Raw genomic sequence first — 19,933 nt, 5'->3', positions numbered from 1 at the left:
TTCTCGGTACCACCATCAGGCGTTATCTGGCTGCCAAGATACTGGAAGCACTCCACTTTCTCAATTTGTTGCTCAGCTACCATGAAACTGGAGGAATTTCCTGTGTTGATTTCCATTGACTTTGTCTTTCCGACATTGAGTTTGAAAGCTGCTTTGGAGTTCGTCGAGTGGCATAACAATATCGTCTTTCAGGTCAAGGTCATTTAGCTGCCCAATTGTCAAACGATTCCACAGCAATCCTCGGTTTGATCTACAGTCAATCGATCCGGTCAAGATCTCATCCATTACGATGAGAAAGAGTAGCAGTGATAAGATACATTCTTGTCTCACTCCAGCAGTTACCGGGATTGGTTTCGACAAGATACCGTCATGCAAGACTTTGCACGAAAATGCTTCGTACTGTGCTTCGATGAGATGGACTAGATTCTCTGGGACTCCTCGACGTCTAAGAGCTGCCCAGACATATTCGTGGTTCAGTCAATCGAATGTTTTTTCGAAATCAACGAACACCAGAAGAAGAGAGTTCTGGGATTCGTTGATTTGTTCCAGTATTTTTCGTAGCATTGTGCTGTGGTCCACACATGATCGTCCGGATCGGAATCCAGCTTGTTGCCGTCGGAATGTAGCGTCAATTTTTTCCTGGACCCTGTTCAGGATAACTTTGCAGAGTACTTTGAGGGTTGTACAGATCAACGTTATGCCTCGCCAGTTACCGCACTCTGTCAGGTCTCCTTTCTTCGGGACCTTTACGAGGATCATGCTTGGCAAAAGTCATCGTCATGAGGCGTGAAGCTATGACTGTGAAGCCTCTTGGTCCGTCAAACTCAATTGACTGTTCCTTAACGACCAGTCACTTCGTTTGCCAATCATTCATTCCCCATTCATTTGAAGCTAAAATAATAACCTAGTCAAGCAATCGCATTCAAGCGACCGATGACGAAAAAGAAACGCATTTATTATTATTGTTGCTCCTGCCAGCAAGCCGAAGACGACCGAAGAGGAACAAGAAAAGCATTTATTATTATTGTTGCTCCTGCCAGCAAGCTCGTTTTCAGTTTTTTATTGCTATTGTTGCTCTCTGCCAGCAAGTCGTTCAATTAGTTGTACCTGCCGTCAGCAGCCGGTCGAAGTGTGAAGAGATTTGCCAGTCACTCTCAGGAGAAATTTTGACCATGTGCAGGTTTGCCAACTATTTTTCAGAAAAGTCTGGAAGATTTTTAAAAAATGTCTGGAAATTTCTGCAAATGTCTGGACACCTAAGTTTTGAAGATGGCGACCTTTTTTTTGGTCCCCAGATCTCAATGTTACAATAGTAATTTTCTGTCACTATATAAGTCACGTGCTCTGTCTGAATCTCAATTTAACATACATCCTCAAAGCATTTGCCAAGGTTTCGAACCCTTATTGAATTCATAGTTCATAGGTTCTACTAATCATTTCCTCAGGGTGGCCACTCGAAATCCATTTAGGATTTCAGGCATTTTTCCCAACTTTTTCCCGACTTTTTCCCGCATGTTAACATGAAATTCCCGATTTTGTAAAACAGGAAACAAAACAAAAATCCGAATATTTATTTTTGAAGCCACCTACCTAGACCTAGGGTTTCTAAGATTTGCCTTTGTTTTTATATTTTTTTCAAAAATCGAACTGAAGTGTCCGACCATGTAGAAACGTGTGATGGAAAGTATGGTATTTTAAAGTTAAAAATCATCGTTCTTTGAAACTACTATTTGAAGATATTTTGCTCAAATTCGACCTTCATATAATTCAATATCAAATAAGCAATTGCAAATTGCTTACCCGCATACCAAAAAACTATATCTTAAATAATCAATACGATACATCTACGGCTCTAGAAATAGTGACTGTTTCGGTGAACGTAGCTATTTTTTTAAACTTTACTTCGACAACGATAAAAACGATATATGAACGTTCATGTGAATAAGTGATGGTATCTGAAAAGGTGAATGAAGGTTTAAACGATTTACTTCAATTTTATAAATAATCGTAAAACTGTTCTCGAACCTTAACGCATAGCGTTCATATCACATGTCAAACTCACATAAAAAATGACCGAAACGCGAGTCAGAGATGCCAGGTGGTTTGAAAAAAAAAAAACTTAGTACTGATTTACATGTTGTTTTCAATATATTTATTGATTTATTTATTTATTCCAAACAGATACATAAAATAAATACTTTTTGTCATTATTAGAGCAAGTTCACTGGAGTTGGGAAAAAGTGGTAGACATTTTGACACTTACGGCACATTTTGAAAATTTTCCCAAGCAAAAACATTTTCAAGATCTGTGGACTCCTAGTTTTTTTATAACACGTGTTGTATTTTTGCATGCTGTGATGCAAAAATAGCAATTTTTCTGTCACATACGGCTGAAATAGAAACAGTGTTGTAAAAAAATACAACGCCCCAAGATCTTGAAAACATTTTTGCATGGTAAAATTTTCAAAATGTCAAAATTTCTACCACTTTTTCCCAATACCAGTGAACTTGCTCTTACAATGGCTCCGCTGTTCAAGGAGTTGTTATTTATCTTTAATGCTACATTCTATTATCTAATCATGTATCAAATATAGCTATAGCACCTGCTTTGACATGTTTTGTTCCAGATTTAACAGGATCCAAATATCTTTGGTAACCAACGCCCTAGTAGCGACAAGTCATCTGATGTCCTTTCAATTCTTTGAGACATTTTGAATATCATAGAAACCCCTACCTGAAAAAGACCTCGTAATACATCATACGGTAATATCATCTGATTGGAAATGATCGATTCAAAACATGAGAGGTATTACAATGGAACAAATATAAGGAAAATGAAATAATCGCTCTTGGGTTTATAATTAAAAACTCTCTGGAGTATTCGACCGAATATTCGTTTGGCCGAATAGTTTAAAAGGTCAATATTTGGTATTTGGCCGTTGGCCGAGTATAAATTTTTTCATCCATCATGCTTCCTCTCTATGAGCGTCGGATAGAAGTTTCAATTGTTTCGCCTCCTCGGCCGCCTCTCGCTTCCGATTTGCAATAGTTTCTATAACAGATTGTTTTCCTTTTATTTGTTTTAATAGGACTCGACATCTCTCGAGTGAGTATGACGAGTATACTGGATTAACGATTTCGTTACGGTTATTCCCGTTGTTCAATGAAGCAAGTTAAAACTAGTCAAAACCGATCCAACACGGTAGGAGGATCCATTTCGATCTGGTAGAAATCGGTCGAAGCCAATCGGAAAGAGATTGATGATCAACTGTGAATCCATTTTTACTTGTTTAACCTTTTTCGTTCAAACTTCATTGAACAGACTTTCACCGAGCCAAAAATTCACGACTTTTCGGGAGAAATTCTCGGCTTTTTCCTGCATTTTTCCCGGTGGATTCCAAATCCCGTTTTTTTCCCGCATTTCTCGAATGGGTGGCCACCCTGTTTCCTGCCATATTACACCATGACAAAATTGAATTTTCATAGAATCTTAGAACAATTTATGTCCAAACACAAAAGTCTGGAATTGTCTGGAAGAAATGCCAAAAGTCTGGAAGTCTGGAAACCTAAAAAAATGTCTGGCAAAAGTCCAAAAAGTCTGGAAGATCCAGACAAAATCTGGAAGGTTGACATCACTGACCATGTGTAGGAGCTTCGCCAGTCGATGATGGAGAAATGTTGATTGTTGTCGTGCTTTATCCGTCATGCGAGTAGTGAGGCTCCGTCAATTGAGAACAGTGCCAGTCGTTTGATGAAACAAAACTAGTCGGGTCAAGCGTGACGGGCGAAATTTACCATCACTGACGAGGATACCTTGCATCCAGTCGGCCGGGAATATTGCAGTATTCCAAATGTCAGCGAAAAGATGGTGCAACATTTGTGCTGACAAGGCAGGGTCGGCTTTGAGCATTTCAGTAGGAATGCAATCGATTCCAGGCACTTTGTTGGATTGCATGTCCTTGATTGCCGCTTCTATTTCAGCCAGCGAAGGCGCTTCCGAGTTGACGCCATTAATGCGACTTACTGTGGGCGCCTCGAGTTGCGGGTTCTGTTGGCCATTGCTATTTGTAACTCGGAAGAGTTGTTCAAAATGCTCAGTCCAACGTTTGAGCTGATCTGTTCGATCGGTCAATAACTGACCTGCTCGGTCTTTCAGCGGCATTCTTGCATTAGTCCTTGCACCACTAAGGCGTCGAGAAATGTCATAAAGTAATCGGATATCTCTATTGGCGGCTGCTCTTTCTCCCTGTTTGGCTAGAGAGTTTGTCCAGGCTCTCTTGTCTCGTCTACAAGCTCGTTTAACTGCCTTTTCCAGCTCCGCATATCGTAAGCGGCCGGCTGCTTTAGCTGAATCGGTACATGCCTGCTCAATATCGACTTACGCTTTCCTCCGATCATCGACCATCCATTCACATCTTTTTCCACGAACTTTACTGAGAGTACCATGGCTCGTCGTGATAAAGACATTCTTGATTCCACACCACTGTTCTTCGACTATTCCGTCTGTCGGCAGCTCCGAGGCTTGGGATTCAAGCTGTTCAACGTATGCCCTTTTTACCTCTGGATTATCCGACCGGCGGATGTCGTATTGACATCCGACTTTCTCCTCCCGCCGCTGGACACGCGCAACTCTCAGTCGTATCTCGCCAAGGACGAGGTGATGGTCAGATGCGATGTCTGCGCTTCGTTCGTTGCGGACATCAAAAAGGCTCCTTCTCCATTTTTGCCTGATGCAGATGTGGTCAATTTGATTTTCTGTTCAGCCATCTCGAGATACCCAAGTGACCTTATGTGCTGGTCGATGGGGGAAGAGCGATCCACCGATCACCATGTTGCTGTTGCCAAAAAATTCTACAAAATTCTACAAACAGCTCTCCGTTTTTGCTCATCTGTCCTAGACCATGACGCCCCATGATGCCCTCAAATTCCTGATTATCGGAGCCAATCTTTGCGTTGGATTTGAATGTCATCCTTCGGGTGTTTTTCAAACAGTGTCGCAACCTTTTAGTCATCGTTTACTTTTCAAAGTAACTGAAACGAATAGTGAATTGCCTAAAGTTAATTGTGAGTAAGTTCGGAATTTTTCAAATGATTTGAGCAGTACTGTTGCAGTAGTGGGTGGACGCTAACTGGTGGCCACAAAACACCCATATCAGAATTGCTGATACGGTAGATTTGTTCAACGAGAGTGTTGCGCCGTGGTACAAGTATCTACAACTAGTCACTATTGCAATATGGTTAGCGTGGGATGCGATGCGATTCCGGAAGTGTTTGATGATGGTTATAGTGGCAGCCAGCGATACACTGATCCACTTTATGATAGGGTGGATTCACCCTTAAAGACTTTGTCGAATCGTCTTAAAATTTATCAACACTGGAAATTCGTTTCGTCCGGTACACCTACCTTAGTCAGAGGTCTGTCTACATACGTTTACCCACAGACAGTCTTGTCTAGTGTAGTGTGTAGCGATTATAAAACGGAAAGGCGACAAGTTGAGAGTTAGCTTTTTACACTGCCACCCAGTGTAAATTGGTTTATCTCTGGCACTTGTTCCGCGTGTAATTACGCCGCTACTAGCTAGCAACGGTGTGAAGCAAATTCACTATACCTAGTTTGTTTGAAGAATACTGTGTTTGAGCTGGTCACCAAAAATAAATTTACCTCTGCTTTTCCATTTGAAAAGTATGACATCCGATTTTTTTTTGTATTGCTAATAAGTAAAAGTTCTTAAAGAATTCTTTTTGGTTTGAGTGAGATATTTCTTTTCGTTAACCCACTAGGTTTGTGAGATTTTATTTTTGTTTCTCTTCTATATTTCATTGTTTTGCTGTTTTTCTATTAATTTTCCTCTGTTCCATGTCTCGCTATATTTTTGGTCGACTCCATCAATTTTTTTTTCTCCTTGTCACCTTCACGCGTCCTAAAATTTTTCTCTCATTTCCTCAAGTTAGTTGAACCCGTAAAATTTTTAACTCTTCCCCAGAGCGGTCGGTTCAACAAGACTTTCCATTTTTCTTACAAGATGGGTCACATGCATGATATGACTACAATAAGTTTTTACGTAACTCCGAAAACAAACTAGCAAGAGCCCCAGCAACAATTTTTACGACTTAACCACATTTGCGAACAAACAGGAAGGAAAAATTGACGACACCAGGGAGGAAGATTGGAAGTGGAGGAGGCCTCCCGGTGTTCCTCCATTTGTCACATATGTCACCAATTTGACACTCGGAAGCTGTGAGTTGAGAGCGAGCAGAGTTCTCTGTGACAGTTTGCTGATTGTCCTCCGGGAGATGCTTTTCTTTAGTGGAAAATCTTGCATCGGCACCATCAAACATCGACCCCCATTGGCCATCGATCATCTTTCTTTTTAGGATTTTGTTTTCTTCCACCCTCACCTTCTTCCACAAACACTGTCCAGGGTGAAGGAAGTGATGAAAGAATTTTATGACGGTTCTTTGTAGGTTGTTTTTTTTTGCTTCCTTTCTTTCGTACTTCCATTCCGGAATCCAACTTGCAGCTTGCTACCCGAAAAGCAAATTGGACCCATTGGGACGGAAGTGGCTTCCCGGCATCCGGATGCTGATGTTGGTGGCGTAAGGGTTGTCTGTACGCCACCAAATACATCCGATTTGTGTCTGATAAATGATGGTTGGCTTCGTTCATCTTTCGGCATTTGGGTCACACATACGCTGGAGTATTTGAGATCAGAGGTAGTTTGTGAGGGTAAAAAATGATGAAGGAGATGGAATGATAAAAACATGGTTCATATCATAAGGGCAAAAGATGTTCGATGTTATCCGGGTCCTGGTGGAGAGATATAGATTTTTTTTCATCTCTTTTTGGTATTCTTCAACTGACACATCTTTTTCTAACTTCCATAAAATTGAAATGATGTTCATTGGACATCGATGAAGATAAATTTGGTGTACTAATAGGTATTTTCTACTTTTTTAGAAAGACTTTTAATATCCTGAATTTTAATTCTGAATCATCAATAATTTGATCCATTACCTGAGCAGGATGTAAAGATCGATCGAGGAAAATAATGTTCTAGATTATGCTTGGAGCTAGATAACCTCAAAACAGTACTATAAACATAAATCTATCTATTATATAAAATTGTCGTGTAACGGCATTAGTCTGACTCAAGATAGGTAGATCAATTGGTATAAAATTGCGCTTAACCTCAATCGACAGAGGGGTCAAAAATAGTTATGGAATTTCGAACTATATGTATGGGATTTGAAACAAAATTACAATTTATGGAAAACTGAGGGGTCTTATTGTTCAAATAAGTATACAGTCGCATTCTTTAAAATAACATGTGTGGAATTTAGTAAAATTAAAGTTCAAATGCTTTCAATATTCTGACTACGAGACACTTTATCTAAGGAAATTTAGCAGTATTTCTGTAAAATATTCGAATTTCTGAAAGAATTTTTTCAAGTGTAGTTGTAAAAATATGCTAAAAAAATGACTTGTTGCAACTTGTAATGAATGGGACTTTATTATAAATCCTACAGAATTAAAAAAAAAATCAGTTATAAGGAATTTAGCAAAAAGCAATTTTTTGACTCAATAAAAAATGCACGTAAAAATTACGTTTTACAACCGCATAAGCGCTTAATGGATTGTAAATACTTTAATATTATTATATTTTTTGCAGAATTTTTTTTTGTTTCGATTATAGTCGTTTTACCATCTTTGGCATTCGCGACTTTATCAACGTTGCAGTTGGCTGATCGTTATTGAAAAACTTATCCGGTACAACTGTGTTTGATGTTTATTCTTGGGCTCGAACTCTCGGCTCAGGAGGCAACAGACAAATCAGTAGTTTACTAGAAAACTGATATTTTTAAAATTTGCCATTCATTAACAATTTTTTTGTTTGGCCTACTTATACATATGCAAGCAACGGAGTAATATACTTATAGTCTAGCTATCCTGAGTCTGACTCCCTCTCCGAAATGTTCACGTAATTAAATTTATACATTTTTTTGCCAAAATTTAAATGTCATGCATGGCAGGCCCGTGCTAAGGACTCGAAATTTATTCTTAGTGAGCAATAACAACACTAGCACAACAACAGCATTTTTTAACTAAGTGAGCTGAAGATCAATTTAAATGTGAAATCCTGTGCTGAATCGCAAATGTACGCCTAAAATGTATGGGAGAGTGGGGAATCATGGGCCACTTTTTTCCGATGTTCCATAACTTCTATACTATAAAAAAAAATAAAAAAAATGGTATGGTTTTCTACATTTTCAAGGTATCATAAGGTGTTTTTTTTTTTAATTATTAAGAAGTTATTTTCCCCAATTTCTGCCTGTTTGAAAAAAAGCGATATTTTTTTGGATTTTGAAAAATGGTGGGGAATCGTGGGCCACCAAATCCAAATTGACCAAATAACATGCAAAGTTTATGAGTTGACGCAAAACTGTTATTTCCTAATTCATTTCGTTATTTTAAAGCAATTTCAGATGATGAAATAAAAAAGCTGTGTATGATCGCATAGATTCCAAAACCTGGCTCGTGAACGTTTTGGCAAAATTTCTTATATAGGATGGACAAAATATTCTTCATAAATCTTCATTTGGCATAAGAAAACTTTACAGATAGAAAAAACGTATTTTAAGTTCTGAATGTGTATAAAAACATAAAAATATAAGTGGTTCAAGATGTGTGGCCCACGATTCCCCACAAGCTATGATTTGCAAATTGGTTGCGTTTGTGTGACTTATTGATGTTTTATCAAAAATTCTTTTTCCACGTGAAAGAGCATGACAAAACTAAGATCATAAGCGTATGAGCATATTTTTGTTAGGGGCCGTTCAGATACCACGTGGACAGAAAAATGAGATTTTTGACCCCCTCCTCCCCCTCCGTGGACAAGCGTGGACATTTGACAAACCCCTACCCCCCTCCCCGGATGTCCACGTGGACAGATTCGGAATATTTTTTTTTTTAAATACCAATAATTTGACAGTTAGAAAACACCACTTTTTGTCTTTTTGTTATTGAAATGGCTTATTTTGAAAAAAAAAAACGAATAAGAATTTCCTGATATAACATAATTTTAAAAATTTTAAATTTCTAAATTATCATATTCATCACTTACTTTCAAGTAGCTACTTATTGTTACAACTTAAACTGGAAAGCTTTGCCATTTTAAGATTTTGATTTAAACTTCATAATATTTATTCACCTTTAGAAAATATTTTGTAAATTAAGAATGTCCACGTGGACATGACCCAAACCCCTACCCCCCTCTCCGTGGACAAGCGTGGACATTTCCATACCCCCCTCCCCCCTCCTTAGTTGTCCACGTGGTATGTGAACGGCCCCTTACGCCCTTTAGGTTTCCCATCGATGAAATTAGCGGGTGTTTTTTTTAATTATGTAAGTAAATTTTTCTATTTTTTTTTAGCTTGATAAATAAAAAAGCTTTTGATGCGTATTTAAGTCAACAACATATAGAAATATATGCTCACGCAAAGCTCTCAACACACAACTGAGATATTAAAAGTGGCCCACGTTTCCCCATGGCCCACGATTCCCCACTCTCCCCTACTCATTACGTGTTAGACGACAGTTTGCGTCCAAAATACAATCTTTGAACCGCAATTACTTTTTCGTTTAAAATTCAACCGTGATGCAGTCTGGGATTAAAATATTTGTCTCAATTAGGGCTTTCAGAAATAGATTCGTAAAAAGTAATCAATCACAATTTCATCTGGCTTCTCTCTTTTGGAGAAAAAACGATACCTGTAATAGGGAAGATATTTATACCTCAGGTTTCTTACTAAATTTTATAAAAAAATTTAACTCATAAATAAATGCAGAATGTCTGAGAACAATTTAAAATAATGAAAGAACCATTTATGCTTTTGTTTTCAATGAGAAAAAGTGCTAAGGTTGACTTCAATAGCTGAAAGAAAATGTATTGTTATTGAAATGAATGATTGAAAGTTATTATTGAATATGTTCCTCCTGCTTGCATTTCATAATTTCTAAGAATTTTTATCTACTTATGAAAAAATAAACTTATTAGCACTAATTTATCAAAGCCCAAAAAACCAAAAAAAATATTGAATTACTGAAAGTTTATCAAATGCATTCCTTCTTAAATTGTTTGTATCTGAAAGTGCTAGAAATCATTTGAAATAGGAAATATTTAGTAATATTTGATGAATTATAATATAAAAATATTGTAATATGAATACAATAAAATAAAAATATTAATAAATTATGAGCGTGAATAAAATGGTCAACCAAATAGAAGAATTATTATTATCATTTTAAAGTCAACAGTGAAGTCAATAATTTATCATCTCACTATCTAACAGTGGCAAAAGATTTGAGTATTGCAGCGTAGACAATGTTCCTACCCTTGGACTGATTTTATTGGATGAACATGGATTAGTGATTGTTTTATTTTGTTCGTATTTTCTGTATGATCTTTCTAATGATTTTTTTGTTAAAAGTTTTAAATACTTAATCTCGTAGATAAATCCTGAAACTTGACGCTGACATTGATCGACTAAGTTTTAATGATAATTTTTGCGCTGCTAGTTGAAATGAAATTTATTGAAAAATGAATTAGAAATCCATGATTGATGACTGTTTTTAATATCCAGCGTCGAATAAGTTAAACAAAATAAAGATAGTGAAAAATTTGTTTCCATGAAATCTTAAAAATAATCATTATAATTTTCAAGTCAAATTTAAAATATTATCCTAGTAAAATACAAAATTTAAGTATTTAGAAAAAAATCATTTGAAGTTTATTGATTGAACAAAAAAATACATTTCAACGCGACTTAATACTACTAAATTTCACTTTAAAACTTCGTCGAAAAGAATCGCGTTTGTCACTATCCAGTGCTCCCAACTCCGTCAGATACATTTTAATTTCATTTTATTTAATTGACCAACAACCCTTCAAGGGTTGTTTGTAAATTTATGAAAAAGTGTTGTCTTGAATTTGGGAAAAGATTTAATCACGAACTCAATTGTAAATTTATTATTGCCTAATTTTAATTATTTCGCATTGAAGAAAATATAACTTTGTAAATTTTCTTTATAATTTTGTCCAACTTCCCGTATTTTGCAGATTTGGTAAAAATTGACTAAAAGAAAAACTTACAACTTTTATCTCTGTTGTCAAAATCATTCGTTTTATTCGAGAAAGTTAATCATTGATAGAAATCTTTATTTTCAAAATCTTTATGATATTCATGAATGTTAATGAATTTTTACATACTTTCAGAAGCTATCTTAAAAACATGAACTGACAGAAATAAAAAAAAAACTAATTGCACGTTTGAAATCAGTGCTCTGAAGTTTATTATAATTTGCTTTTAAATCCTTTGCAAAATTGTATTTTGTTGCCTGGTGAAATCGAATTCAGTTTGGTAACTAGAAGCAAGAATACTATTCTATTCTAAGAAACTGTGCTCAGTGACCCAACTCAGATTCACAATTCAAATATAAAAGATTTATATAATGAATTGAGATTGAACCCCAGAACTACACAATTAAAAGGGGTCCGATAAAAATTTGATTTGAATCGTAGATTCGGAAATCGTTTTTTTTTGTACATTTCAGAAATCGTTTTGAAATTTGAAAACAGATTCAAAATTAATTTCTTCAATTCAGATTAAAAATTCAGAATAAAATTTAGCACGTAAATTTGTCAAAAAATCAAGTTCATTATTCTGTTGAGGAATTCAAAATATCACCAATTTAAAAATTTACTTATTGATTCAATTGAAAAATTTCAAATTTTGAATAATTTTTTATAATTTGTTCCGTTAGCTCGTAGCCTAAAATCACAAAAAAAATAATTTACTGGAATTATTAGATTTAGAGTTAATTTATTAAATTTTGTTCAATGAAAAGATTTATATTAAAAAAAAACCACAAGATTTTCATTATGGAATTGATTTTTAATGAAGAATAATGCTAACAATGCTAATAAAGATACATATACCTGATCATAATCTGGCGGATGAGAATTAAAATAGATAAAAAAATTTGTCTTAAAAACTACTTCATTTACACGATTTTGTTTTTTGAATTTATGTACTATGTATAGGAAATTGGATGAAATATTGAATTTTCTTAAGAGTCTGGAAGATCAAGCTTGTTTGAGCAAAGAATAAGTTTTTTTAAAAGAAATTGAAGGCTTTCTTAAAAAAATCTATTCTCTGCTCCAATCAAATATGCTTGATTTACCAGACACTTGAGCAAATTCAGAGATTGGACCAATCAATGAAAATGAATTAGATATTATTTTACTTAAAGTTTCATTTTACAAATTTAGTCCATCTTATAGATTTTAGTACCGATTTGTTAAGTTATGATTTAAAACGTAAAACTATTCATTTAAAAAAACTTAATAATTAATAATCATGTAGCAACAAAAATAATCTGATAAAAGTTTTTTTTTAATTCGTACATTTTTTTTCTTGCAAAAGAATCACAGATAAAAAAAATCACCAAAACCCTCCCCCCATAAGTTGGTACTTCTTACGGCCCTGTCTCAAACCTCCTTAACTTCCTTAATTATTTTTTTTTATTTACAAACGGTTTCATTAAGGCATTTTACCACTTAGATTTTTTAGTGATCTTTTTTAATAATGATGAAAATAAATAAAAGAACGAATATAAGAAGAAAACTATTTTAAAGTTGTAAAGAAATGAGGTTCTTGTTATCGATCGTTTTCTATGTTTAATGTTTTAAATTTGGCCGTTTTGACGGTCCTGGATTTCAAGCAAACAACTTTCTTTTTGAAATGCCCATTTCAAAAAGACAGTTGTTTGCTTGAAATCCAAGACCGAAAAATAGCCACATTTCAAACGTTGTAAAGAAATATTTGATATTTTCTTAAAAGATGAAGATGAAGTAAAATTGTAAGAAATTTTCCTAATGACATCGTACGTTTAGAATGCAAAATTGATTGAGTTAGAAGAAAGTATTTAAGTAGGTACTATAGATTTTTAATAAGTGATCAAAATTTTTTACTAACCTCTGTCTTGAAATAGGAACTCAAGAAGAGTATTTTATTGCATTAATTTTTCTGGTTTGTTTGATGTCTTTTTCAAATGTTTGGGGGCGATAGTTTATGCTTAAAAATTGTTCATGTTATTCTTGATTGCCACAAGAAGAATAAAAATCGTGTTGAAATGATATTGATCCCTAGACAAAACAGATTGATCTTTTATACTTATTGTTTGTTTTCCCAAGACAACAATCTGTTGTGCCAAAGGAATCAACACTTCTCCTTTTTCCTCTGAAGCAATTCTTCAAACCAAAGACACACCCTTCAAGTTAAGTGCCTATCCACTTTTGGAAAAACAAGAAATGGCTCTAGGAGTCTGACTTCGGGAAAAGTTTTCCTCAAGTGGCCCTCTCTCGGGACCGATAAGTTACCCGGAAAGGTGTTTGGAAATTTGTTCTAAGTTGTCAACTTGGGGCCTTCATAATTGATTAGATTATTTTAAACTTTCATTGAAAGAGAAGGTTATATCATTGTTTTTAATTTAAAATTACAATTTATTTTTTAAATCAATTGTTTTAAAATTGTCGATGAACCATAATTTCAAACTTTAATTTTCAATGGAAAATTGTTTGAAACTCAAAAGTCTTTGGAATCAACAATGGAAAAAGGCTTATTTGACAAATTTAGCGTAAAATGACCGAGGTTTCCCTTCTACTCAAAAAAAAAGTCAAAGCCAGACAAATTCAATTTGCACAAGGTGCGTCGAAATGGGTCATTCCCGGAATTGGTGGGCGCGTTTACCTGTGCACATATTATCAGGCGTCGTCTATTTCACCCACAAAATATGCAGTAAACGCCATGAACAATTGAATGGGCCACCGGATTCATTGTCTATTTTTTCGGTTTCCACCCTACCGCAATAGATCGGGGGTTCCTATTGATTGTTCCAGGGAAAAGTGTGGTCGTCACACTTCCGCTTTGATAACAGGATGAGGAAACGGTAGAATCCAATGAAATAAAATAGAACAAACATAAAAAAAAGAAAGAGAAACCCTAACCGACAATTCGCATTCCGAAAGCTCTGCAGCATCAGCACAAAAGAGCATCGTCACACGTTCGGCGTTGGTTGGCTCATGAAATATGCAAATGTTCAGCTGTTAAATGCAGAAATCAACTGGGCAAAAGTGGTCCATGATCTGACTAGTTTCGGTTGTCTACTTCCTTTTTTTTCGTTCTTCATCAACGCCCCCACATCAGAGCTCCCCCATTCAAGCTTTCCTTTTTTTTTTCTCAGTTCTGCAGTAAAATGACAAATTGTGGATTCCTTCAACGGAAAACGAGAGACAGAGAGAGATGATGACAACAAGCGAGAGAATTATGGCAAAACAGAACACTGCACTTCGATGTCGATTACTGTCAACACGGAAGTTCTATGAATGAAGATAACGACAAGGAAGCATATGTCCAGTATTTCGCTTTTGTGCACGTGGACAAAATGTTCTACTGACAAACATGTGCTCAATTTTGTCTCACTTGAAGAAGGAAAAAAAAAACAAATTTGAAGACCATATGTTCCAGAATCGAGTCCCCCTGCAGGACTGATTCTGCATTGAGCCTTTGCTGCTGGTTTTATGCTGAAAACATGCTGCCGGTTCGGGTGTGTTGAGCACGATTTATGAATGGACACGAAGCTGGTGCCGAGTGATGGTTCGGCTTCCCTTTGGGGAGAAGCGAAAATAGGGAAGCAGCATACAGGGCTGCCAGATTGAATCTGAACTTTTTTTAGATGGTTTTGAGTTTGAAGTCTGAAATTGAATTTAGACATCTGAACTCGGATGTGTCAAGCTTATAACAGTCTTACAACAGATACAGCGGTGAGAATTTCAGATGTTGGAATGTGCCGATATGAAATTCAAACTTGGAATGAAGTCAAAGCTCTAAAGTAAGAAGTTGTCAAATAACTAAGGAACGCAATCTAGAGCTCAACTGCATGGAGCCAAAATAATCAAATAAAAAAAATCAAAGTGAGAAATGAAAAATCGCAAAAGTCCCAACCATGAATTGTTTCAAATTTAAAATTTAAAAATCTTAAACCAGAAGTCTACTACTAGATGGAAGTTAATAACTAGGAAAAAGATTTAAAATCAATTAAAATCTGAAGTGGTGGTAAATATCTGTAGAATAATCTTGGAAGTCTGAAGTAGTTGCGAAGTAAAAAATCTGATGTCTGAAGTCGGAAATCGGTAATCTGAAGACTAAAGGCAAAACGCTGAAGGCTGAAGGCAACATGATGATATTTGATGTCAGATTTTTTGGACACTGAACGCTTGATGAAGATGAAAGTTTAAACCGAAAGTTCTGAAAAAAAGTTGAAGGTTCAAGGTAAAAGGTTTAAAAAAACTAAATGCTAAATAAAGTAGAAGACTGAAATCGGAAGAATGAAGACTGAAGTCTTAAGACCCAAAACCCCAAGTCAAAATTCTTAAGGCTGAAAACTGAAGACTAAACGCTGCAAGGATAATAATTGATGTAAAAAATTTGACGTCAAAAGTCTGAAGTTAACTCGAAATGCTGAAGGCTGAAAGTTGAAGGCTGAAGACTGTTGGCAGAAATTTAATTACTAAAGACCAAAAGGCTGAAGACTGAAAATTGAAGATTCAAGACGTTGAAGGCTAATGTTCATTTTAAGAGGCGGAAGAAAAAACGTTGAAGGCAAACGATTGAATTCTTAGTGCTAAAGGTCTAAAAGCTCAAGACCAAAGGTTGAAGATAAAAGGCTGAAAATTGAAGATTAAAAGCTGATAATTGAAGACGGAAGGGTAAAGACAGAAGACTGAAGACTAAAGCTGGAGCTTGATGTCAAATGTCTGACGTCTTAAATGCAAATCTGATGACTGAATATTGAATATAATTAATTATCACAAAAACACAAAAACTAAAAATTTTACTGATAAAATTAATCAGCTGTTTCTTCTTAAATTAGAAATCAATAGTTCCGAAACACCAAAAATAGAATGATAAACAAAATTTAGAATATAGTTCCGGACATAAAAATTAATGCACAGATATAGAATACATAAAATAAAAGACTAGATTTAAAAAAAAACAGAATTCTTAAATAAATGTCAGGCCACGTTAAAAATTAACCATGAATAAAAATTGTTAGAAAAATTCAAATTTTTTTTTGTTTCGATTATAGTCGTTTTACCATCTTTTTGGCATTCGCGACTTTATCAACGTAGAGTTGGCGGATCCAAGGCCGTAGGAAGAACCGACTTATGGGGGGGGGGGGGGTTTGATGACTGATTTTTACCTATGAAATTTTGCCCAACAATTCACGAATACAAAAAAACTAAAACAAATTATGTTTGTAACTTTGTGATTATTCATATTTAAGAACTTTTGCATTTTTTATAAAGTTTTCGAATTAAACCGTAACTTTGGAGAATTTTAGCTAAACCTGAAAGGTGAGCTAAATTCACTTCCATCGATGTTTTAAATCTTTTAATTTGTTTAAGTGTCTGGTAGAACAAACTTAGTTGATTTTTGCATACAATATGCTTTTTTTAGGAGAGCTTTCCATTTCTTAAAAAAAACTTATTCTATACTATAATAAAACATACTCAATCTTAAAAAAACTTTGCAAATTCTAAGATTTCTACCTTTGATGAAAATAAATCAAACTGAAAAAATAGTAAGAGATAAAAATCATCAGATTTTTGGATCAAATTTGCTTGATGCAAACTTGAACAAAATTCATGATTTTCAAATTCCTATTCAGTTTGAAGTTTGACTTAACAAATAAACTGCAATTTTCTACATTGCGGACAAAATAGGAGCTCCGAGAAAATAAAGTATTATGTGCAGTTTTTTAAGTGAAGATCAGGTACATGATTCTTTAACAGCTAATATTTTCTGGATGATTTTTTAAAATAAAATTTGGGTTTTTCGCAAAAAAAAACAAAAACATAAATTCTACTTTTAATTTGTGATTTTCAGCTTAATTGTGTTTCAAACTTATTTTGTTTAAAAATTTGAAATCTAGAAATTGAATTGACAAACAATTTTAAGTTCAAGATCTATTGAATACCTCAACAGTTTATGTTTATTGTATAATTTATTTACAAGCATAACATTCTTCTGAATTTGGATTCTGCATTCTGAATCTGAATTATGAATGTGAATTCAAAAATTGCGCTTTGAATCTGTATCCGAATTTCCATACGATTTCTGAAAAGTACAAAAAATTCCTTTTTCCGAATCTCATTCCAGATCAGAATTTTTTGAGCCAAGTTTTAGAGCCCTCATTTATGAATATATAATTTAAATTCTGTGGTTCAGGTTTTATCTTAATTTACTATTTAAATTGTCTATTTTTAATCTGTATTGCGAATGTCAATAAAAATATGAATTTCAATTATCTGAATCTGAGCTTTCAGTTTTGGATTGCCATTTGGGAGCATTAAATGTTTGAATTTTGTGTTGGATTAAATTTGGATATAAAACAAAACTTTTCTTTTTTTTCATATTCAGAAAACAATTATCAAAATATTGCCAATGCTAATGATCTCAAAAAACATGTTTCAAATTTGATATGAAATGTAAAACGAAATTTGAGCCAGGATTTCAAAGCAGCTTTTCAATTCTAATATCTTATGATTATTTTAACTGAAAATCAAGAATCCTGAACTTCCGAAATACAAAAATTGGAATACAATTTTCGTTATGGGAATTTGGGAATCAGAACCTCCCAATGGGTTAAATTTAATTTAAAATTAAATATTCAGACATTATTCTTTTATTCATCTTATTTTACGTTTATTTTTTCCATTTTTTGAAATGTACTAAATATCAAAATAATAACTTTATATACATGTATACATGTCTCCCCTCTTTCTAACCCAAAGTTAGGAAAAATACTCCCGGCTCATAAAAACTTTATAAGTAAAATGCCTTAATAAAACCACTTGTAAATATATACATATGTATACATGTTCAATTAATATAACAAATTACAGGTTGAGAAATGATCAATAAGATACTGAAAAAATAAAAATGTAAATAAAAAAAATCCAAGTTTTGTTGTAAATATTGAAAGCAATCAAATCAATTATAAATAAGGTAAATCAAAATCCATGATCGATTAAAAAACATGATTTAATATTATGAAAATTAGAGAACGAAGAAATAATCATCGTTATTTATGTTTGTTACTTTAATTTATCAGCCTTATCGCTGAAAAGTGATGTCCTTTTTAGTAGGGACATCTAAGGATAGTGAAATATTTTATAGAAGGATAGAAGATTACAAGAAATGAAAGATGGAGGAAATGAGCGGATACAATTTATTTATAAACCCGTGCGGAACAAAAATTTGATATGTGATGATAATGCTTCTAAATAAATTCTACCCGCTCATGTTCACCATCTTTCATTTCTTCTAACCTTCTATCCATCTTCAAAAACTTTCATAACCTTAAGATGCTCTGAAAAGGAAATCACTTTTCACCGATAAGACCTATAAATTAAAGTAACAAATTTGTGAAACGTTTAAAGATTTTCAATCGAGGATTTAAAAGTTTAAAATTTCAAGATCTGAATATGTTGTCGCTATCAATTGGAATTTTGAGCTCTGAAAAGGACAGAAGGAGGAAACTATGTTTTTCTTATTTTAAATTTTGGTTCAAAAGCGGAAGATCATGTTTTCAGAATAAAAAAAAATTGAAAAACAAAGGCAAACTTATTAAAAAATATTTCATAAAATTTGAATAGTTTAAATTTAAAATTCAGTAAATTTATTCGAAGATGGAAAGTGCAAGTGATTTAATATTTAAGATGATTTTTTTTTCAATAAATTCGTGCAATCATTTAAAAAAAAAAATAAAAAAAGAATTCAATTGATAATTAAACTGATCCTGAACTCTAATCTTGTCTCTCTCCTTGAATTTTGGTTGCATATTACTGATAAAATAATAGATTTACGGTTACAGAAAAAAACTGATTCTGAATTTGTTTATTATATTCATTTTATGCAACTAAGGAATAATATTTCAAAGATAAAATAAATATCTAAAATAAACTAATTCTACAGTTTATTCAAATTTGGATAGGTATCATTTCGAGTATTTTTGACATTACTGAATAAAGTTTAAAAAAAATTTATTTCATTTAACTGAATTTGTTCAAAGTTGCAATACGATTAGTCTTTTGCTTTAAAAATAAATAAAATTCAATTTTATTTATTACTTCAATGTGTAATATGTTTTCGTTTTGAAGTTTTTTGAAAAAATGCAGAATTTTTTAAAATGATTTTTAAATATTCTCAAAAGTTATTCAAAAAACAAAAGCTGATAGGAACATTGCATATTTAGATCCAGGGCACCAAATCAGTCAAAATTAGCTTTTAAATTCTTTGCACCTCAAAGGATGTAAATTTTGAGGCCTTGTGTAACTTATCGAAACGTTTTTGAATGTGATGTTAAGCATATAGAAGAACAAGGAACACAAAATAAAAGTGAGACTGAAATTGTTTTTTTGAAGAATATTTTATATTAGCACATTTTTTTGTAATAATATTTTATTGTAATAAAGTAGAGGAAATCTGGCGCATCCCGTGGCTTTGAGAATAGCCTTCAAGTCTTCTAAGCAAGCGAGCATGAGATCGAATCCCGGTCACAGCAAACATAGTACACTTTCTGTGGGTTGGTAGTTTTAGCATTTGTAATATGCTAGCTATCATATCCTCGTAAGATGTACGCTTAGAGTTAAGAAAAGGGAATCTCTTAGAGGAAACATTAAGTTTCATTGAGATCCTGTATGTGTTTGTGTTCGTTTTAAAAATATCTACTAGGTTTTAGATTTTGATTTTCTAATCCTAATGGCCATCGTGAGTCATGATACATGGCTTCCAACTTGTTGAAGTATAA

Source organism: Uranotaenia lowii, chromosome 1, assembly GCF_029784155.1.
Source record: "Uranotaenia lowii strain MFRU-FL chromosome 1, ASM2978415v1, whole genome shotgun sequence".
Taxonomy (NCBI): Eukaryota; Metazoa; Arthropoda; class Insecta; order Diptera; family Culicidae; genus Uranotaenia; species Uranotaenia lowii.
Note: the sequence above shows the minus strand (reverse complement) of the source record.